Genomic DNA, 16,909 nt, shown 5'->3' on the forward strand with positions numbered 1-16,909 from the left:
AGAGGGAAGCCTAGTCCGCGGAGGAGATGGGTGAGGAACACCACCCTCTCATGGGGCCAGGGGGTGGGGATGAGCTGCCCCTCGTCTGGGAGCCGGTGCGCGATGTCGTCGGACAAGTATCCGGCTCTCCTCAGCTTCTTGATGTGTCCCTCCGTGACGGAGGAGACCATCCACCTGCCTCCCGCTCCGGACATGGTTGGAGAAGGTTGAGGTGGGGAATGTGGACTTGGGCGCTGGAGCTCGAGTGTGCGAAAATGGATGAGCAAAGGAGGAAGAAGGCATGGATGAAAAGGTGGATCCTTATCCCCCTTATATGGGCGGACGAAACTATGCGTCCCCACCAGCCTGGTAAAACTCGCTTATCCCCCAAGCGCAGTAATCAATGGCACGATTGGGTTACCCACGCCCGTATTGATGAGAATCCCGGGATAAGGGGACACGATCTCTGCTTCGACAAGACGTGCCAAGGAAACCGCCTTGCAAAATGCACTGAGGTGGGACAGTAAAAACGATTCGAATAAAGGCTTGGCTGTGGTGTGATGTCACGCTACGGAATACGTCAGCAGATTAGATTTGTGAAAATATTACTCTCTACGGTGGCATGTGAAACTTGTTTTGCAGAGCCGGACACTATCCTTGTATTCAAAATCTTCTACGAAGTATTCGGGGGAGGAACCCGCCTTGCAATGCCGAAGACAATCTGCGCCGGACTCGTCGTCATTGAAGCCTGGTTCAGGGGCTACTGAGGGAGTCCTGGATTAGGGGGTGTCCAGATAACCGGACTATCACCTTTGGCCGGACTGTTGGACTATGAAGATAGAAGATTGAAGACTTCGTCCCGTGTCCGGATGGGACTTTCCTTGGCGTGGAAGGCAAGCTTGGCAATACGGATATGTAGATCTCCTCCCATTGTAACCGACTCTGTGTAACCCTAGCCCTCTTCAGTGTCTATATAAACCGGAGGGTTTTAGTCCGTAGGACAACAACAATCATACCATAGGCTAGCTTCTAGGGTTTAGCCTCTCTGGTCTCGTGGTAGATCTACTCTTGTACTACCCGTATCATCGATATTAATCAAGTAGGAGTAGGGTTTTACCTCCATCGAGAGGGCCCGAACCTGGGTAAAAACATTGTGTCCCTTATTTTCTGTTACCATCCGCCTAGACGCACAGTTTGGGACCCCCTACCCAAGATCCGCCGGTTTTGACACCGACATGGCCCGTTTCACCATCTCATATTTCTGCTTCTCACCAGGCTCCTGTCAAAAGAAGCCAAAATTTTATTTATCCAACGTCGCTTGGACCTTTGGGGAGAAGATAAAGCCCCATCATGAACACCGGGAGGCTGGAAAGGCATTGGTTTACTAGGACCATTTTGCTCCCATTAGAGACGAACTGGCCCCACTAGGGCTCCGTCTTGGTCTCTTGGATTTAAGCTGCTCTACTAGCAGGTTAAATCCTTCATAGGTGTCGCTTACCTGGATGTTGAGATAGGCGATCGAGAAGGACGAGAGCTTTCCACCGAGGCTGCAGACCTTCCCTGTTCAACCCACTGGTCTCATTGCTTTTTGACACCACTATCCTTGTACCATGGTTCATCACTGTTGCATCTAAGACAAACTTGTGCATCACCTAGAATATATTAGAGCATAATTTATCTGTAAAAAGCTAATCATTTTTCTGGTCAGCCAAATATTCCAAATAACTACTCTAAGTATGGTCAGCATGATCAAACTCCTACTGAAAATTCCGCAAAAAGTTGGAGCTTTAACTTCCCCCCTGCTAGTTTCCAATTGATTATATTTCTCTTGACATGTCAATTGATAATGGCACCTTACCAGAAATTCCATGCAACTTCTCCATGTGGTGGAACTGGACTGCAACAAGAAGGTCCACAGTCACACTAAAATCATGCTCGGATCACGCTAGAAGACCATACTACGTTGAACCCGCACTTAAAGGGATTGTCGGTATAAGACATGTACATTGACTCAATATTTGACCGTTTGGTAGAAAGGCATACGGGCATACTATATCTGAAAATTGTGAAGGCGTAAAGACTTTCCATTGAAAAGTACAATATCGTCAAATCCTACTGAGGAAGCATGAATTATGTATTAGATAACAGCGACAAATACCTACTCGATTTTTGGCTCATTTACAGATGTCCTCTGTTGATAGACGAGAGACTTTGACCATGTGACACACAATATGCTTCTTGTACGCGAGTGGCCAATTAAGAAGAGATCCTAGGTATACCAAAGTCCTCAGTTTAGAAGTTAGTGGGGTAGTACACTGGTGCTCCACTAGTAGAACTAGCTATCTACCATTTTGCTTATATATAAAACGACGCACAAGGAGAATGAGTGAGAAAGCTTGGGTCAGGATCATTCATGGAGCGGCCTTCTTCTTCCCTCGCTCGCCCCGTAGCCGTGCTGGCTATCATGTTTTTTTCCTTGGCATGCTTGGCGGCGTCGGGCCATGGTAAACGACTACTCATCTCTTGTTGCTACCTACTCACTCTGTTCCTAGGACTGAGGACCTCATACCGATGTATATAGATGCATTTTAGAATGTACATTCACTCATTTTACTTTCTATGTAGTCCATAGTGGAATCTCTTTAAGAATGGAGGGAGTACTCTCTTCATACCCAGAAACACGAAATCATGCAGTAATATTCCAATGCAGTTGCTCTGGACGGAAGTCATCACGGACGATGCCCTCTGTCGCCCACGGGCTCAGTCAACAAGTCGACGACCTGCCCCGGCTGCGGCTACGGCGAGGTCACCGCTTCGTCTCTGCTGCCGCCGCCGGGAACGTTTGCCCTGGCGCCACACCGGAGCACGCTGAAGGCCACTGCGAACGTCGACCCTTACGCATGAAGCGCCTCGCTCCGTGTATATCCATGTGTATATATATACACGCACGCACACATGATCCATAGTCACCAGAGATTTGAATAAAGGATCAGCACTATACGTTTTTCTAGAAAAGGATGATTACTACCGGCCTCTGCATGAGATTGATGCATGCAGCCCCGGAAGATCAGCACTGTACGTACATATTTTGTTTAACTTATTATGTGTGTAGCTCTTTGTTGTTGTGTGCCTGTGCATGTGACGATTGAAACAAGCGATCAAATACCTGAAACTGCAACCGGCAACACGTGGCTCTGTCACGTGTATGTCCGACAACAGGCACGGGCACGTTACTGAACGAGGAAAACAAGAAATAGTACTGCAACGACCATTGCGCAACTGGATGGGAAAAATGAGCTATATGTTTTTTTCTTCAAGAATTAGGTGCGTAGGATTCTTTACTAGTAAGCTTCACGTGCAATGCACGTCAACACTAACACACATTATATTATACTATTAAACATTTGTAGTTCTAAAATAGTGTGATATGTGCTATTTGCACAAATGAATGAATGCAAACGCGATCCGTATAATGTGCAAGGATTGTATCTAAGATGGTAAGTACAATACTTTGCAAAATATTCCTGGAATATAAGAAGTTAATTATTTCAAGTGCATTGTTTCACCATTTACACAAAATGAAGTGATGATTTGAATAGTTTACAAAATGTACCAAAAAACATTCCCATAACAACATGTCAGGTTTCATCTAGTTTAAATAAAATCAACAACCATTTCTTTAAATCAGAAAGGTGCTTCATGTCTGCACTTGAAAACTTTCATAGCATAAGATTTATATAGATATATAAAATGTGTGTGCTCATGTCCTTGCATGTTGGAAACAACCATCGACAAGATTTACACTCTTGTAGAGGAAAGAGTGTTTGGACAATCAACAACCTGTCACATGATCTCCTCTACTTTGGATCCAAAAAGAAAAGGAAGATTGATTGGGACTTAAACTCACAAATAGGCAGACACACTTTCAAATCTGTTGGCTAGAATTTGACAAATGCACCTATCAAGAGTACTCTTATCAATTGTCTCTCATCTTCTCAAGATCAAGCACTTTAGCTGGGGCGAAGAAACGAAGCAAGATGATGACATTTTTGAGCATGAGCTCTTGGTTGTCACCAATGAATACAACATCCATCACACCCATTATAAAGATGATGACACACAAACACATGCACAAGTATTATTGTGAAACATGACCAACTTTGTAAGCATGATCCCCCATCCCCAGTTTATACTGGTTCTCACCTTTTCACCATTCTTTTGATACACAGTGAGACAAAGATTACATGTGTCCGCGAAAAAAACACTTTGAAATGTGACTATCCATATTGTCATCTTTGGTTAGAACTTAAGGTCCTTTGAGCATCAGGTCCAGCTGACAGAAAAAGCTATCTTAAAAATCTACAAAAGCTATCCAAAAGAAAAAGGAATGATCTCATAAAACTAATGAAAAATTGATGTTAATTCTGGAGAAGGATACATGCATCTATATGCATTTTATCCATGCCAATTTGAAATACTGGTTTACAGAAATACCTTTCATGTGTACAAAAAGCTGAAGAATTTGAACATGAACAGCCTGATACAGTATAGTAAGAGAAGCGAGCACTAACAATTCACAAAAGCGAGCACAGAAGCGAGCCCTATACACACTCTGTTGCGGGTTAATAAAAAATGGAATATACTCTGGTGCGGGATCTTCAAATTACTTTCAATTCTCCCGCAAAAAAAAACTTCAATTGGTTACAACTTAAAGAAGCTAGAACAACTAATCTAGTACTGCCATCGCCTAAACAATTTAACCATCACAAGCTAGAACAACCCATGTAGCTTATGAAACCTACACAACTCATAATCTCATGCGCTCATAGTAATCATCCATAGCTAATAATTCTTCCTTCGCGTATCTTCATTACCGCTGAAGTAAACTGTAGCTATTACTTAGAAAGTTAAGACCAAATTAGGAATCACCATTACAAAGTATACCGATTATTGGCACGGGAGCATTCTTCAGGCACAGCCTAAAGAAGCACCACCATACAAATTTCTAATAACAAGGAATATTTCCATTCTTGATCAGTCAATCACATACGGATGGAATCGAACCAATTGAACAGTGTAAATAGATCTACCTAAAGCATCCTTTTATTTGCCAGCACCAATGCTTCCTCAAAGCGTCTACTGACTGTTGTCCCTCAGATATCAAATGATTGGTTTGCTGCCTGTTGGAGCAGCAATTTCTGCAATATCGACACCACCAGATGCAACACACTCCATTAGACTTTCCATCCAAATTGAAAGAAAAAAAATTAGTGAATCAATCCAGCCAAGCAAGGTAGGACAAGCCAAGACGTACAAGGTTCATGGCAAGCTGTGCGCCTGGAATTCATCCAGCTGCGTGAGTGCTTGCTTATGTAGCCGGCCAGAAGGTTCAGACAAATGTCTACGCGGTAAAATTAATCAGCTTCTTGCTTAGCTTGCAGTTGTATGTGTTGCTCCTGGGAAGATCCAAGCCAAGTGCCTCAAATCCAACAAACCTAGGCATACGGAGGGCGCGAACTGGCGGGTTGCAGACACCATAATCGCCCACATGATGCCGTTCTTGACGGGAAGTTTCCGTCGAACACCTCGCGTAGGCGAGCAACGGCTGGTAGTCTAGCGGCGGGGGGAGGGCAGGCGCAGCACATGTTTGGCAACGATGTGGGTGCGCACGGCGGCAACGATGTTGACGTCCTCGTCGGGCGCGTCGCCGAGCAAGTCTAGTAGGTAGCAGCTCTAGATCAAAAGTAGAATTTAGGATTTGTAGCTGAGGCGCAATGCATCGGATCTGCCACAACATACCAATTTTTTCCTCTCCTCTAATCCGGCGACTTGCGAGATCTCTAAGGCGACCTGCCTGCTGTGACGAGCTATCTTGTTGAAGATGAACAGTACCCACGGAGCTTGCGGCGGCCGAGTGAGCGGACGGCGTCGGCGGACGGGCGAGAGGGCGAGGCTGCGGGAGGAACAGCGGGGCGGCGAACGACACGGGAGGAGGAGGATGGGGCGAGAGGTCGTGCGATCGTGCAGGCAGCGGTTTTTTTTATGAGCGGGGGTTAGCAAATAGCGATCGATGGACTGTCAGCGGCTTAATGCGTGGCTTGTAGCGTTAAACACCGGAGAATTAAGGGTCATTAGATCTTGACGATAGATGGATGTGATTGTTTGGATCTGCCCCTCTCTTCCTTTTATAGTGGTAGTAGACAGATAGTAGATATATCCCTGATGACTACTGCATCTGTATTACCAACTTGCTATTCTTGCAAGTAAATAGCAAAAAACTATCACATTACAGGCCAAGGTTACAAAAAACTACCTGTTTTCTGAATTTTCCAAAAAGCTGCCACATAAATGGTTGATTGTTCAAAAAACCCAAGTGGCTGAACCGTTAGGTTTTAAGCGTGGTTATGACAGCTCAGATCCACTTGTCAGGTTGACCATTAGCTTTGACCGTTAGGTTGATTGTTGACAAGTTATGACAGATGGGGCCTACATATTTTTTTAAAGGCAACCTGGTACCTTACAAAAGAAAAGTAATCAGGTCCCTATAACTTAAAAAACAATCAGGTCCTTGTAACTTAAAAAATAGCAATCGGGTCTGTTTTTTTTAAAGCATTCGGGTCCTGTGCGCCGACCGTGATGGTGGCTAGGCATGCTCCGTAGCTCTGGCCACTCCCCGTGCCCGGCCGTGCTGCAGGCAAGCCGCAGTTGTCAGCTGCTGGAGTAGCGGCCGCCTCCCTCTGCGCTCGGGCCGCCATCGCTAGAGTATCCCTAGGAGCTCGGGCTGCCGTGTCCTCAAGGCTGCGTGGTCCTTGAAGCAATCGGCAAGGTCCTGCGGGCAGCCGCAATGCCCTGCCAAGTGCTTGGACGAGTGCGGGAGCGCTGCGTTTGCTTCCTGCTTGCCCGCTGCCCTTGCCGCCGTTGCTGTTGTGTGTGTTGCGGGCGTGTGCATCGGGCAGTGGCCCATGGCGTCGGCGGTCAAACTGCAGATGACCCAAGCCAGGAGAGGAGGAGGTCTCAGGCAGCAGCCCACGACGACGGCAGTTGGGCTCCAGAGGCGCCATGACGGGAGACGAGGAGCCGCTGGGAGAAAGATAAGGAAGGACAGGGAGACAAGGTAAAGAAGAAGAAAGAAAGAGCTAACATGTGGGTCCCGCATGTCAGTTAACGTTCACATAAACAGTGAACAGACGGTTTAGTTAGGAGCGGCCCTAACTTGTTATAATCCGGATCAATTTTAAACAACACGGTAATTTGAGATTTTTCGAACAGCCAAGCAATTATGTGGTTGTTTTTTTTTGGAAATTAAGAAAACATGTAGTTTGTTGTAACCCTGACCGTTATGTGATAGTTTTATCTTAATAATGCCCTTCACAATTTAAACAAGCACACACACACACACACACACACACACACACATAGATGCGATGAATCAAACATCATTCTTCTATCCTTGACAAGCTGGTAATGGTCGGTATTTTCTTCGGAGGTGCAATGCAGTGGCAGCTTACTGGAAATTCCACGCAGCTTCTTCATATGACATGACTGGACTGTAATGCGTTGGCAATCACACTCGAATCAGTAGAGACTGCTGCAGGAGGTTGAATCCGTGCTAAATGGAAATTCTCGGAGAAGGACATGCACCTCTTTGAATAGTCACGGTGCTGCCAAGATGTGTGTCGACGGCTGCTGCGTGACTGGTCTATAAAGGAGAAGCAGAATTTTCAGAGATGCTTGGTCTATTCATTGACGAACGGAAGACTTTGACCATGGACCGAAAGGAAGCCCTATAATAACGCCTGCACAAAGAGAAAGAGAAGAGGACAGCGTATGCAGTGAGAAGCTGGCTACATGACGATCATGGCGCATCCTTCCTCCCTCGCTCTCGCGGTGGCGGTGCTGGCAATCATCTGCTGTTTCATGCCACGCTCAACGACGGCAATCCGAGGTATATGTATACAACTCCCCAGTAATTAATCTCGGCAACTCGATGGCCGGAATGATGTTTGATTCATCGCATCTGTGTGTGTGTGTGTGTGTGTGCAGTTGTTCCCGACGGACTCCATGGGCCGCAAAATTTCCCTCCGTCGCCGCGTCCCAATTATTCGCCGCATGGGGAACCCTACACGGGACGGCCGTGCGAGCACTATTATGGCTGCAGAACGGTTCCTGAACCACCTCCACAGGCGACATCCCCGCCGACTCCACGCCGCAAGACCATGCAAGTTGTGGCGAACACATGAATCACCGTTATATGCAGCGATGGCGACGCTGCGATATGATTACGAGTTCTAGAATTATTTTATGTGGCAACGATCGAGCTGATTGATGTGGTTGACGCCACAATTCAGTGGAAGTTGACGCCGGATGCATTCATGCTACACAAATATTTTGCAACCGCACTAATATATGTGCGATGACAAATTTCTGCTGAGGAAGTTCACTGAAAAAAATATGTCTTGTAAACTAGCAAACCCGGGGAATTATAGTGTTTATTCGCTGCCCAACTGCATGATTGAGATATTGTTGACTCGTGTTCGTCTCATATCTACAAGACGAAAAAGGGTGTCCTTTTTGCTGTTAACCCAATGGTAGACTTTGACCGTTAAATTTGAACGCGTCTCCAAGACAAGGAATTATCATAGGACTTAATTAGAACATCTACAACCGTGATGACCAAATCCGGCCCCTCAAACGCGCCCAGAGGCGTGGGGATGTCCGCGGGCACTAACTGGGCACGCCTCATATTTGCCACTCTGCATCCGTGTATCTCATATCCGGCGCTTCATATTCAAACTACACATGCAACATTGATCTAGTCTACGTGATCAAACGACGGATAACAAAAATCGGCTGCAAAGGAACACAAGATCGGCTCAAAACAAACATTAACAAACTTCGCCACATCCAAAAGATCATAGTTCATCACCGGACAAGTTCTTAAACTTGTACAACTAGAAACGATATAAACATTGACAAGTGGGGGGTGGGGGTGGGGAGCGGGAGCGGGAACACCACTTCCTTGCCGGGTATTTGCCCTTTCGGTCGCCGGCGCAGCCGTACGCGTACGCGGCTGGTGCAGGGTCTTGGTCGTCTGACGAGGAGGTGCAGTTGTCGCTGTCGTCAGAGTCGGAGTCAGAGAGGACGATGAGCCAGTTCATTCGACGGACCGCCCTATCCTGCTCCCGCTTCAAACTGTCGACCCGAGCCTTCTCCACCGCTGCCTCGTTCGCCTTGCGCTCCGACTTCTCAATACCCGAGTCTTCTCCGTCTGCCAAAACTTCGGAGGACAAAACTTAGATCCTTGCTTTATGCCTAGCTAAGGGCGTAAACCTATAGCGCTTGTTGGGAGGCAACTCAATGAATAAAATTTATTTTTGCTTTTTGTTCTTGAGTGTTTGACAATTATGCTACTGTTATGATTGTGTTTTTTGTGTTTTAGTTAGTGTTTGTGCCAAGTAAAACCTTTAGGATCTTCTTGGGTGATAGTTGTTTGATCTTGCTGAAAAACAGAAACTTATGCACACATGAAAATAATTTTCATAAATCAGAGAGAAGTGCTTTTGCCCTGATTCTTTTTGCAGAAGATTAGTATACAAATTACCCTGGTAGTCCTTAATTTTCAGAATTTTTGGGGTTTCAAAAGTATTCGAAATAGTCAGATTCCTACAGACTGTTCTATTTTGACGGATTATGTTTTCTTTATGTTGTGTGCTTGTTTTGATGGCTCTATAGTTTTCTTTGATGGATTTTTTCCATAGAAAAGTTGGAATACAGTAGATATAATGCAAAAATAAAATATGAATTGGTTTGATACAACACTTATAGTAGTGGTTTGCTTTCTTATACTAACGGATCTCACGAAGGTTTTGTTGTGTTTTGTGTGATTGAAAATTTCAAGTTTTGGGTTCTCTTACATGGCTGAAGGAAGGATAAAAGAGCCTAAGCTTGGGGATGCCTCGGCATCCCAAGCTATTATCCAAAAATGAGCAACCAACTAAGCTTGGGGATGCCCCCGAGTGGCATCCCCTCTTTCTTCTAACGACCATCGGTATTTTACTCGAAGCTATATTTTTATTCGTCACATACTATGTGTTTTGCTTGGAGCGTCTTGTATGATATGAGTTGTTGCTTGTTTTATTTTGTGTTTTAAGTCTTGATCCATTGCTGGACACACCTATTTGAGAGAGCCAAAATTATGCCATGACTTGCTAGAATTGCTCTCTATGCTTCAGTTAAATTTTTATGAGCTATGGAGTTGGTCTAGTGTTTCACTTATATCTTTTTGAGCACGGTGTGCTTTAGTATTTTTGAAGAAATGCTCTCTTGATTCACTTAGATTTATTTGAGAGTTACTAAATTTTTTAAGAAATTCTCTCTTGCTTCTCTTAAATTATTTTGAGAGAAAGAAAAATTATGCTCATGATCTTCACTTATATTTGTTTGATTTTATGAAAAGCAACACATGAAAATGAAGGAAATATGCACTAGAGGTAATAATAAAGTTGTTATTTATATTTCCCTATATCATGACAAATGTTTATTATTCATGTTAGAATTGTATTAACCGGAAACTTAGTACATGTGTGAATACATAGACAAACAGAGTGTCACTAGTATGCCTCTACTTGACTAGCTCGTTAATCAAAGATGGTTATGTTTCCTAGCCATGGACAAAGAGTTGTCAGTTGATAAACGGGATCACATCATTAGAGAATTATGTGATTGACTTGACCCATCCGTTAGCTTAGCACTATGATCGCTTAGTTTATTGCTATTGCTTTCTCCATAACTTATACATGTTCCTATGACTATGAGATTATGCAACTCCCGAATATCGGAGGAACACTTAGTGTGCTATCAAACGTCACAACATAACTGGGTGACTGTAAAGATGCTCTACAGGTGTCTCCGATGGTGTTTGTTGAGTTGGCATAGATCGAGATTAGGATTTGTCACTCCGATTGTCGGAGAGGTATCTCTGGGCCCTCTCGGTAATGCACATCACTATAAGCCTTGCAAGCAATGTGACTAATGAGTTAGTTACGGGATGATGCATTACGGAACGAGTAAAGAGACTTGCCAGTAACGAGATTTAAATAGGTATTGAGATACCGACGATCGAATCTCAGGCAAGTAACATACCGATGACAAAGGGAACAACGTATGTTGTCATGCGGTTTGACCGATAAAGATCTTCATAGAATATGTAGGAACCAATATGAGCATCCAGGTTACGCTATTGGTTATTGACCGGAGATGAGTCTTGGTCATGTCTACATAGTTCTCGAACACGTAGGGTCCGCATGCTTAAAGTTCAGTACGATCGGTATTATGAGTTTATGTGTTTTGATGTACCGAAGGTAGTTCGTAGTCCCGGATATGATCATGGACATGACGAGGAGTCTCGAAATGGTCGAGACATAAAGATCGATATATTGGATGACTATGTTTGGACATCAGAATGGTTTCGGGTGAGTTCGGGCATTTACCGGAGTACCGGGGGGTTACCGGAACCCCCCGGGGAGTGTATGGGCCTTATTGGGCCTTAGTGGGAGAGAGGAGGAGGCGGCCAAGGTGGGGGCGCACCCCCCAAGCCTAATCCGAATTGGGTGGGGCCCCCCCTTTCCTTCTCCCTCTCTCCTCCTTCCTTCCTCTCCTACTCCAACTAGGGAAAGGGGGGAATCCTACTCCCGGTGGGAGTAGGATTCCCCCTAAGGCGCGCCATAGAGAGGGCCGGCCCTCCCCTCCTCCTCTCCTTTATATAAGGGGGATGGGGGCACCCCATAGACACACAAGTTGATTGTTTAGTCGTGTGCAGTGCCCCCTCCACCATATTCCACCTCAGTCATATCGTCGTAGTGTTTAGGCGAAGCCCTGCGCCGGTAACTTCATCATCACCGTCATCACGCCGTCGTGCTGACGAAACTCTCCCTCGACCTCAGCTGGATCTAGAGTTCGTGGGACGTCACTGAGCTGAACGTGTGCAGATCGCGGAGGTGCCGTACCTTCGGTGCTAGGATCGGTCGGATCGTGAATGTTGGGGAACGTAGTAATTTCAAAAAAATTCCTACGCACACACATGATCATAGCAATGAGAGGGGAGAGTGTGTCCACGTACCCTTGTAGACCGAAAGCGGAAGCGTTAGCACAACACGGTTGATGTAGTTGTACGTCTTCACGATCCCACCGATCCAAGTACCGAACGTACGGCATCGCCGAGTTCAGCACACGTTCAGCTCGATGACGTCCCGCGAACTCCGATCCAGTAGAGCTTCACGGTAGAGTTCCATCAGCACGACGGTGTGATGACGGTGATGATGTTGCTACCGACGCAGGGCTTCGCCTAAGCACCGCTACGATATGACCGAGGTGGAATATGGTGGAGGGGGGCACCGCACACGGCTAAGAGATCAAGAGATCAATCGTTGTGTCTCCAAGGGGTGCCCCTCTCCCCGTATATAAAGGAGTGGAGGAGGGGGAGGGCCAGCCCTCTCTATGGCGTGCCCTAGGGGAGTCCTACTCCCACCGGGAGTAGGATTACCCTTTCCTAGTAGAACTAGGAGACTTCCAAGTAGTAGGAGTAGGAGAGAAGGAAAGGGAAAAGAGAAGAGAAGGAAGGAGGGGGCGCCGCCCCGCCCCCTAGTCCAATTCGGACTGAGCCTTGGGGGGGGGGCAGCCTCCCCTCTCTCTTTCCCCTAAAGCACAATAAAGCCCATATACTCCCCGGCGAATTCCCGTAACTCTCCGATACTCCGAAAAATACCCGAATCACTCGGAACCTTTCCGAAGTCCGAATATAGTCATCCAATATATCGATCTTTACATCTCGATCATTTCAAGACTCCTCGTCATGTCCCCGTTCTCATCCGGGACTCCGAACTACCTTCGGTACATCAAAACACATAAACTCATAATACCGATCGTCACCGACCGTTAAGCGTGCGGACCCTACGGGTTCGAGAACTATGTAGACATGACCGAGACACGTCCCCGGTCAATAACCAATAGCGGAACCTGGATGCTCATATTGGCTCCCACATATTCTACGAAGATCTTTATCGATCAAACCGCATAACAACATACGTTGTTCCCTTTGTCATCGGTATGTTACTTGCCCGAGATTCGATCGTCGATATCTCAATCACTAGCTCAATCTCGTTACCGGCAAGTCTCTTTACTCGTTCCATAATGCATCATCCCGCAACTAACTCATTAGTCACATTGCTTGCAAGGCTTATAGTGATGTGCATTACCGAGAGGGCCCAGAGATACCTCTCCGACAATCGGAGTGACAAATCCTAATCTCGATCTATGCCAACTCAACAAGTACCATCGGAGACACCTGTAGAGCACCTTTATAATCATCCAGTTACGTTGTGACGTTTGGTAGCACACAAAGTGTTCCTCTGATATTTGGGAGTTGCATAATCTCATAGTCATAGGAACATGTATAAGTCATGAAGAAATCAATAGCAACATAATCACATCATTAGAGAATGATGTGATCCCATTAATCAAATGACAACTCATGTCTATGGCTAGGAAACTAAATCATCTTTGATTCAACGAGCTAGTCAAGTAGAGGCATACTAGTGACACTTTGTTTGTCTATGTATTCACACATGTATCAAGTTTCCGGTTAATACAATTCTAGCATGAATAATAAACATTTATCATGAAATAAGGAAATAAATAATAACTTTATTATTACCTCTAGGGTATATTTCTTTCAGTGAAGACGTACGAGTACATCAACCGCATTGTCATAACGCTTCCGCTTACGGTCTACGAGGGTACGTAGACAACACTCTCCCCTCTCGTTGCTATGCATCACCTAGATGGATCTTGCGTGTGTGTAGGAATTTTTTTGAAATTACCGTGTTCCCCAATAGTCGTATCAGAGCCAGGTTTATGCGTAGATGTTATATGCACAAGTAGGACACAAAAAATTATGGGTGATAATAGTCATACTTTTACCAGCATGTCATACTTTGGTTCGGCGGCATTGTTGGATATAGCGGCTCAGACCGACATTATGCGTACGCTTACGCGAGACTGGTTCTAGTGGGTGCCGGTGCGCCCGGTGCCGGGGCCGCCTGTGGCAGGCCTCGTTGCCCGCGCCCGCTCACAGTGTCGCCGGCCGCCTGGACCACGGCCGCACTCCTCATCGACGCAGGGCTTCCTGGCTGCCGAGTCCTTCACGCTGGCCAAGACGGAGCTCCCCGGCGTGGCCTTCGGCAGCGGCGACACTAATGAGGGCGACGGGTTCCAGGCGTGGCCTGGAGCTGCAGGAGAGAGGCCATGCACGTGGTGGGCCTGTGAGGAAAAGAGGAGAGAGAGTGAGGAGAGAGGCTGACTTGTGGGGTTTTTGCATGCGAAAAAGAGCGCCGGCGCCCCCAGCTGCCCCCCAACTTTCTGGGTTTGGGTTGGGACCGCCGGATGTAATTTTGGCCAAATCCAGCGCTATTTGAGCTTTTGGGGGCATGACTGGGTGAAAAAATACGCGCCAGTGATGAAAAAGTCCTCCTGGGGAGGCTCTCGGGGGGACGGCTGGAGATGCTCTTAGGCCAACACACCCACAGGTGACCAATGTCAGCGGCATTGCCCCCAAAATAGCCAAATCCGTCCAAACAGCAACCCATAATCAAACAACAACCGTAGAAATCAAGCACCCCATCTACACAAAGACACCAAGCTGCGCACTCGCCACTCCTCCCCCGCGGCCCACCCAAGCACAGACCACCATCGAATCAGCAATTGGAAAGATAAACGAAGAACAACGAATCTTGCGATGTAGCGGAGGAAGATGAAACGGGAAACAGGAGGAAATCAGGAGAAGCGGAGCAGCCGGAATCCACCACAGGAGCAAATCCGTCGCCCAAACCACCACCCGCCTGGCCGCCCCGACGTCGCTGCGTCCGCCGCAAGAACCGGCACAGTAACGAGCAGTCAACCCGACTCCCCACCCCGCGTACACACGTGAACGGAAACAACCTAATCACTACCGCCTCCCCGTGCTACACGTAATGCGGAAGGACCCAGATGCAAGGCACGCGTCATAAGAAAAAGTCAGCCTACTTCGGTGAACCGCTGCCCAATGGGGCCCATGCCATTTTCACAGCATCGATTCACCAGATCGCTCTATTTCGGGGGAGCTTAGTAACTGGATAGATGCATCAATAGAAGAAACAGTGAGGTTTCGATCTTGGGACCTGTGGGTTATGGGCCCACCAGTCTTCCACTGCCGTTCGTGCAATATAGACTTAGACTAGCCATAATGGAGAGTAACATACACTAGTAACATACACGTATTCCTAGGCTATGTTACTATCTTCATAGTGGGTAGTAACATATGTGTGGTAACATGCATAGCTTCATTTATTAGGTTATAGACTCATATTGCATTGGGACATGTGATGTTACAGTAACTAGCTAAGTTACTACTACTACCTCTCTCCTCATTAACTCATTGCCACATAAGCAAATTTGTTGAAGTGGACTCGATGTTACTGCTGAAGTTACTCCCATTATGACTAGTCTTACTAAACGTGCGGCCGACTTCAGGGTTGCGGCTTCAGGATCACCTATCAGCCGACTGCAGTTCGTGCACTAAGAGCTTGTAGTGGAGGCGGAGTGGCAGCAGTAGTGGTAGTAAATATTTTCACTGTACCATGTACGTTTTGGTGGCCATGCATGCCTCGAATTCTGTTTTACTTGCACTTGTCAGCACTTTTGCTCGACTGGTTGGTTCAAGCCTGCAACTGCCATTGAGATGCACCGAAGTTTGAGTGTCGGCAGAGACGACTTTGAGCTCTTGACTTGGGGTCTCCGAGCAGCTATTAGCTACACTTCTTCAATGGCGGCATCGACGATCGTGATGAAGTTAATTACGTTAATCAAGATGTTCGGGGAATCTGTTGACTTGACACACTTGTCATTGCTGTTGGAGTACTTAACTAGGATTAGTAACCGAGCCACGATCACAAAGAGACATCGAATCATTTCTTCAGAACCGAAACTGGGAAAGCAGGACAGGGTAGTCCGATCGACCATGAAGCGGTCTTCTTCTTCTCCGTCCTCGCTCCCACGCGCCATGCCAATCCTTCTGGTGATCGTGTGCTGCTGCTCCCTGCTGCCATTCCCATCCTCTGCCGTTTGCAAAGGTACGAAACCACCGCGTCGGTTCTAGTTCTTATATTTTGGAAGTGGATGCCCATTTTGACATATAATTTGTTGCGATGGCATCAGGGCGTGCATTTGGCGACTTTGGTCAGAGTGCTGGGGCCGGGACAAAGGGAGGAGATCAGGGGGGTGGGGTGCCAGCGCCAAGGGGAGGAGAGGACCAATTTGATCATGGGGGTACGGGATTAGGAGGAGGGAACCAAGTAGGACGGGCGCCTCCGGCGCCGCGGGGTAAGACACCGAGGAACCACAGGTGATGTGACGACTCCTGCCACGGTGTTCATCTGGCGGCCCCGGTGGTTATTGGAAGCTGATGGCTGCTGGTGTTCCTAGGGGTGGTTTGGGATGATGCTTATCTTTGGCGCAGGTGCTGCCTTTCGGTTGTAATTTCTGCTGCTGTCTCAAACTCTTTGGAACATTTGTATCACATGCTAGTAGGTTTTTCTTCTTCTCATAGTTGTTATTCGAGAGCGAACATTCACAATGGGTTTCTTATTGGTGCTCCAACTCGCAAGTCTCTTCAATATTTTTTTTCTCGCCTTAATGCAAATGGGTGACTTCTTCTGTATATCTTCTTGGCGGCCGATCTCCTTTCTACTGATCCAACGGTATCTGATCCTGATTTTTTTTTTCAAAAAATAAAAATATGCTCAGGTTGGCTTTTGCCCGCTGTAATTGACTCAAAAAAAAAACAAAAGAAAAAACAGTCAGTCACCTCGACGAAATTTGAAGTTGAATTTTGTTCAAA

General features: G+C 46.6%; 2 long non-coding RNA genes across 2 annotated transcripts; both read left to right on the top strand.

Annotated features, from left to right (window-relative positions):
* Positions 1-7,801: 7,801 nt before the first annotated feature.
* Positions 7,802-8,483, top strand: LOC125547510. The gene is made up of 2 exons (XR_007300690.1): positions 7,802-7,924; positions 8,023-8,483. It is a non-coding gene; the product is annotated as an uncharacterized LOC125547510 (long non-coding RNA).
* Positions 8,484-15,986: 7,503 nt separating this feature from the next.
* Positions 15,987-16,668, top strand: LOC125547511. Its single transcript, XR_007300691.1, has 2 exons — positions 15,987-16,142; positions 16,228-16,668. It is a non-coding gene; the product is annotated as an uncharacterized LOC125547511 (long non-coding RNA).
* Positions 16,669-16,909: the final 241 nt, after the last annotated feature.

The sequence above is a fragment of the Triticum urartu genome, chromosome 3 (assembly GCF_003073215.2).
Source record: "Triticum urartu cultivar G1812 chromosome 3, Tu2.1, whole genome shotgun sequence".
NCBI lineage: Eukaryota > Viridiplantae > Streptophyta > Magnoliopsida > Poales > Poaceae > Triticum > Triticum urartu.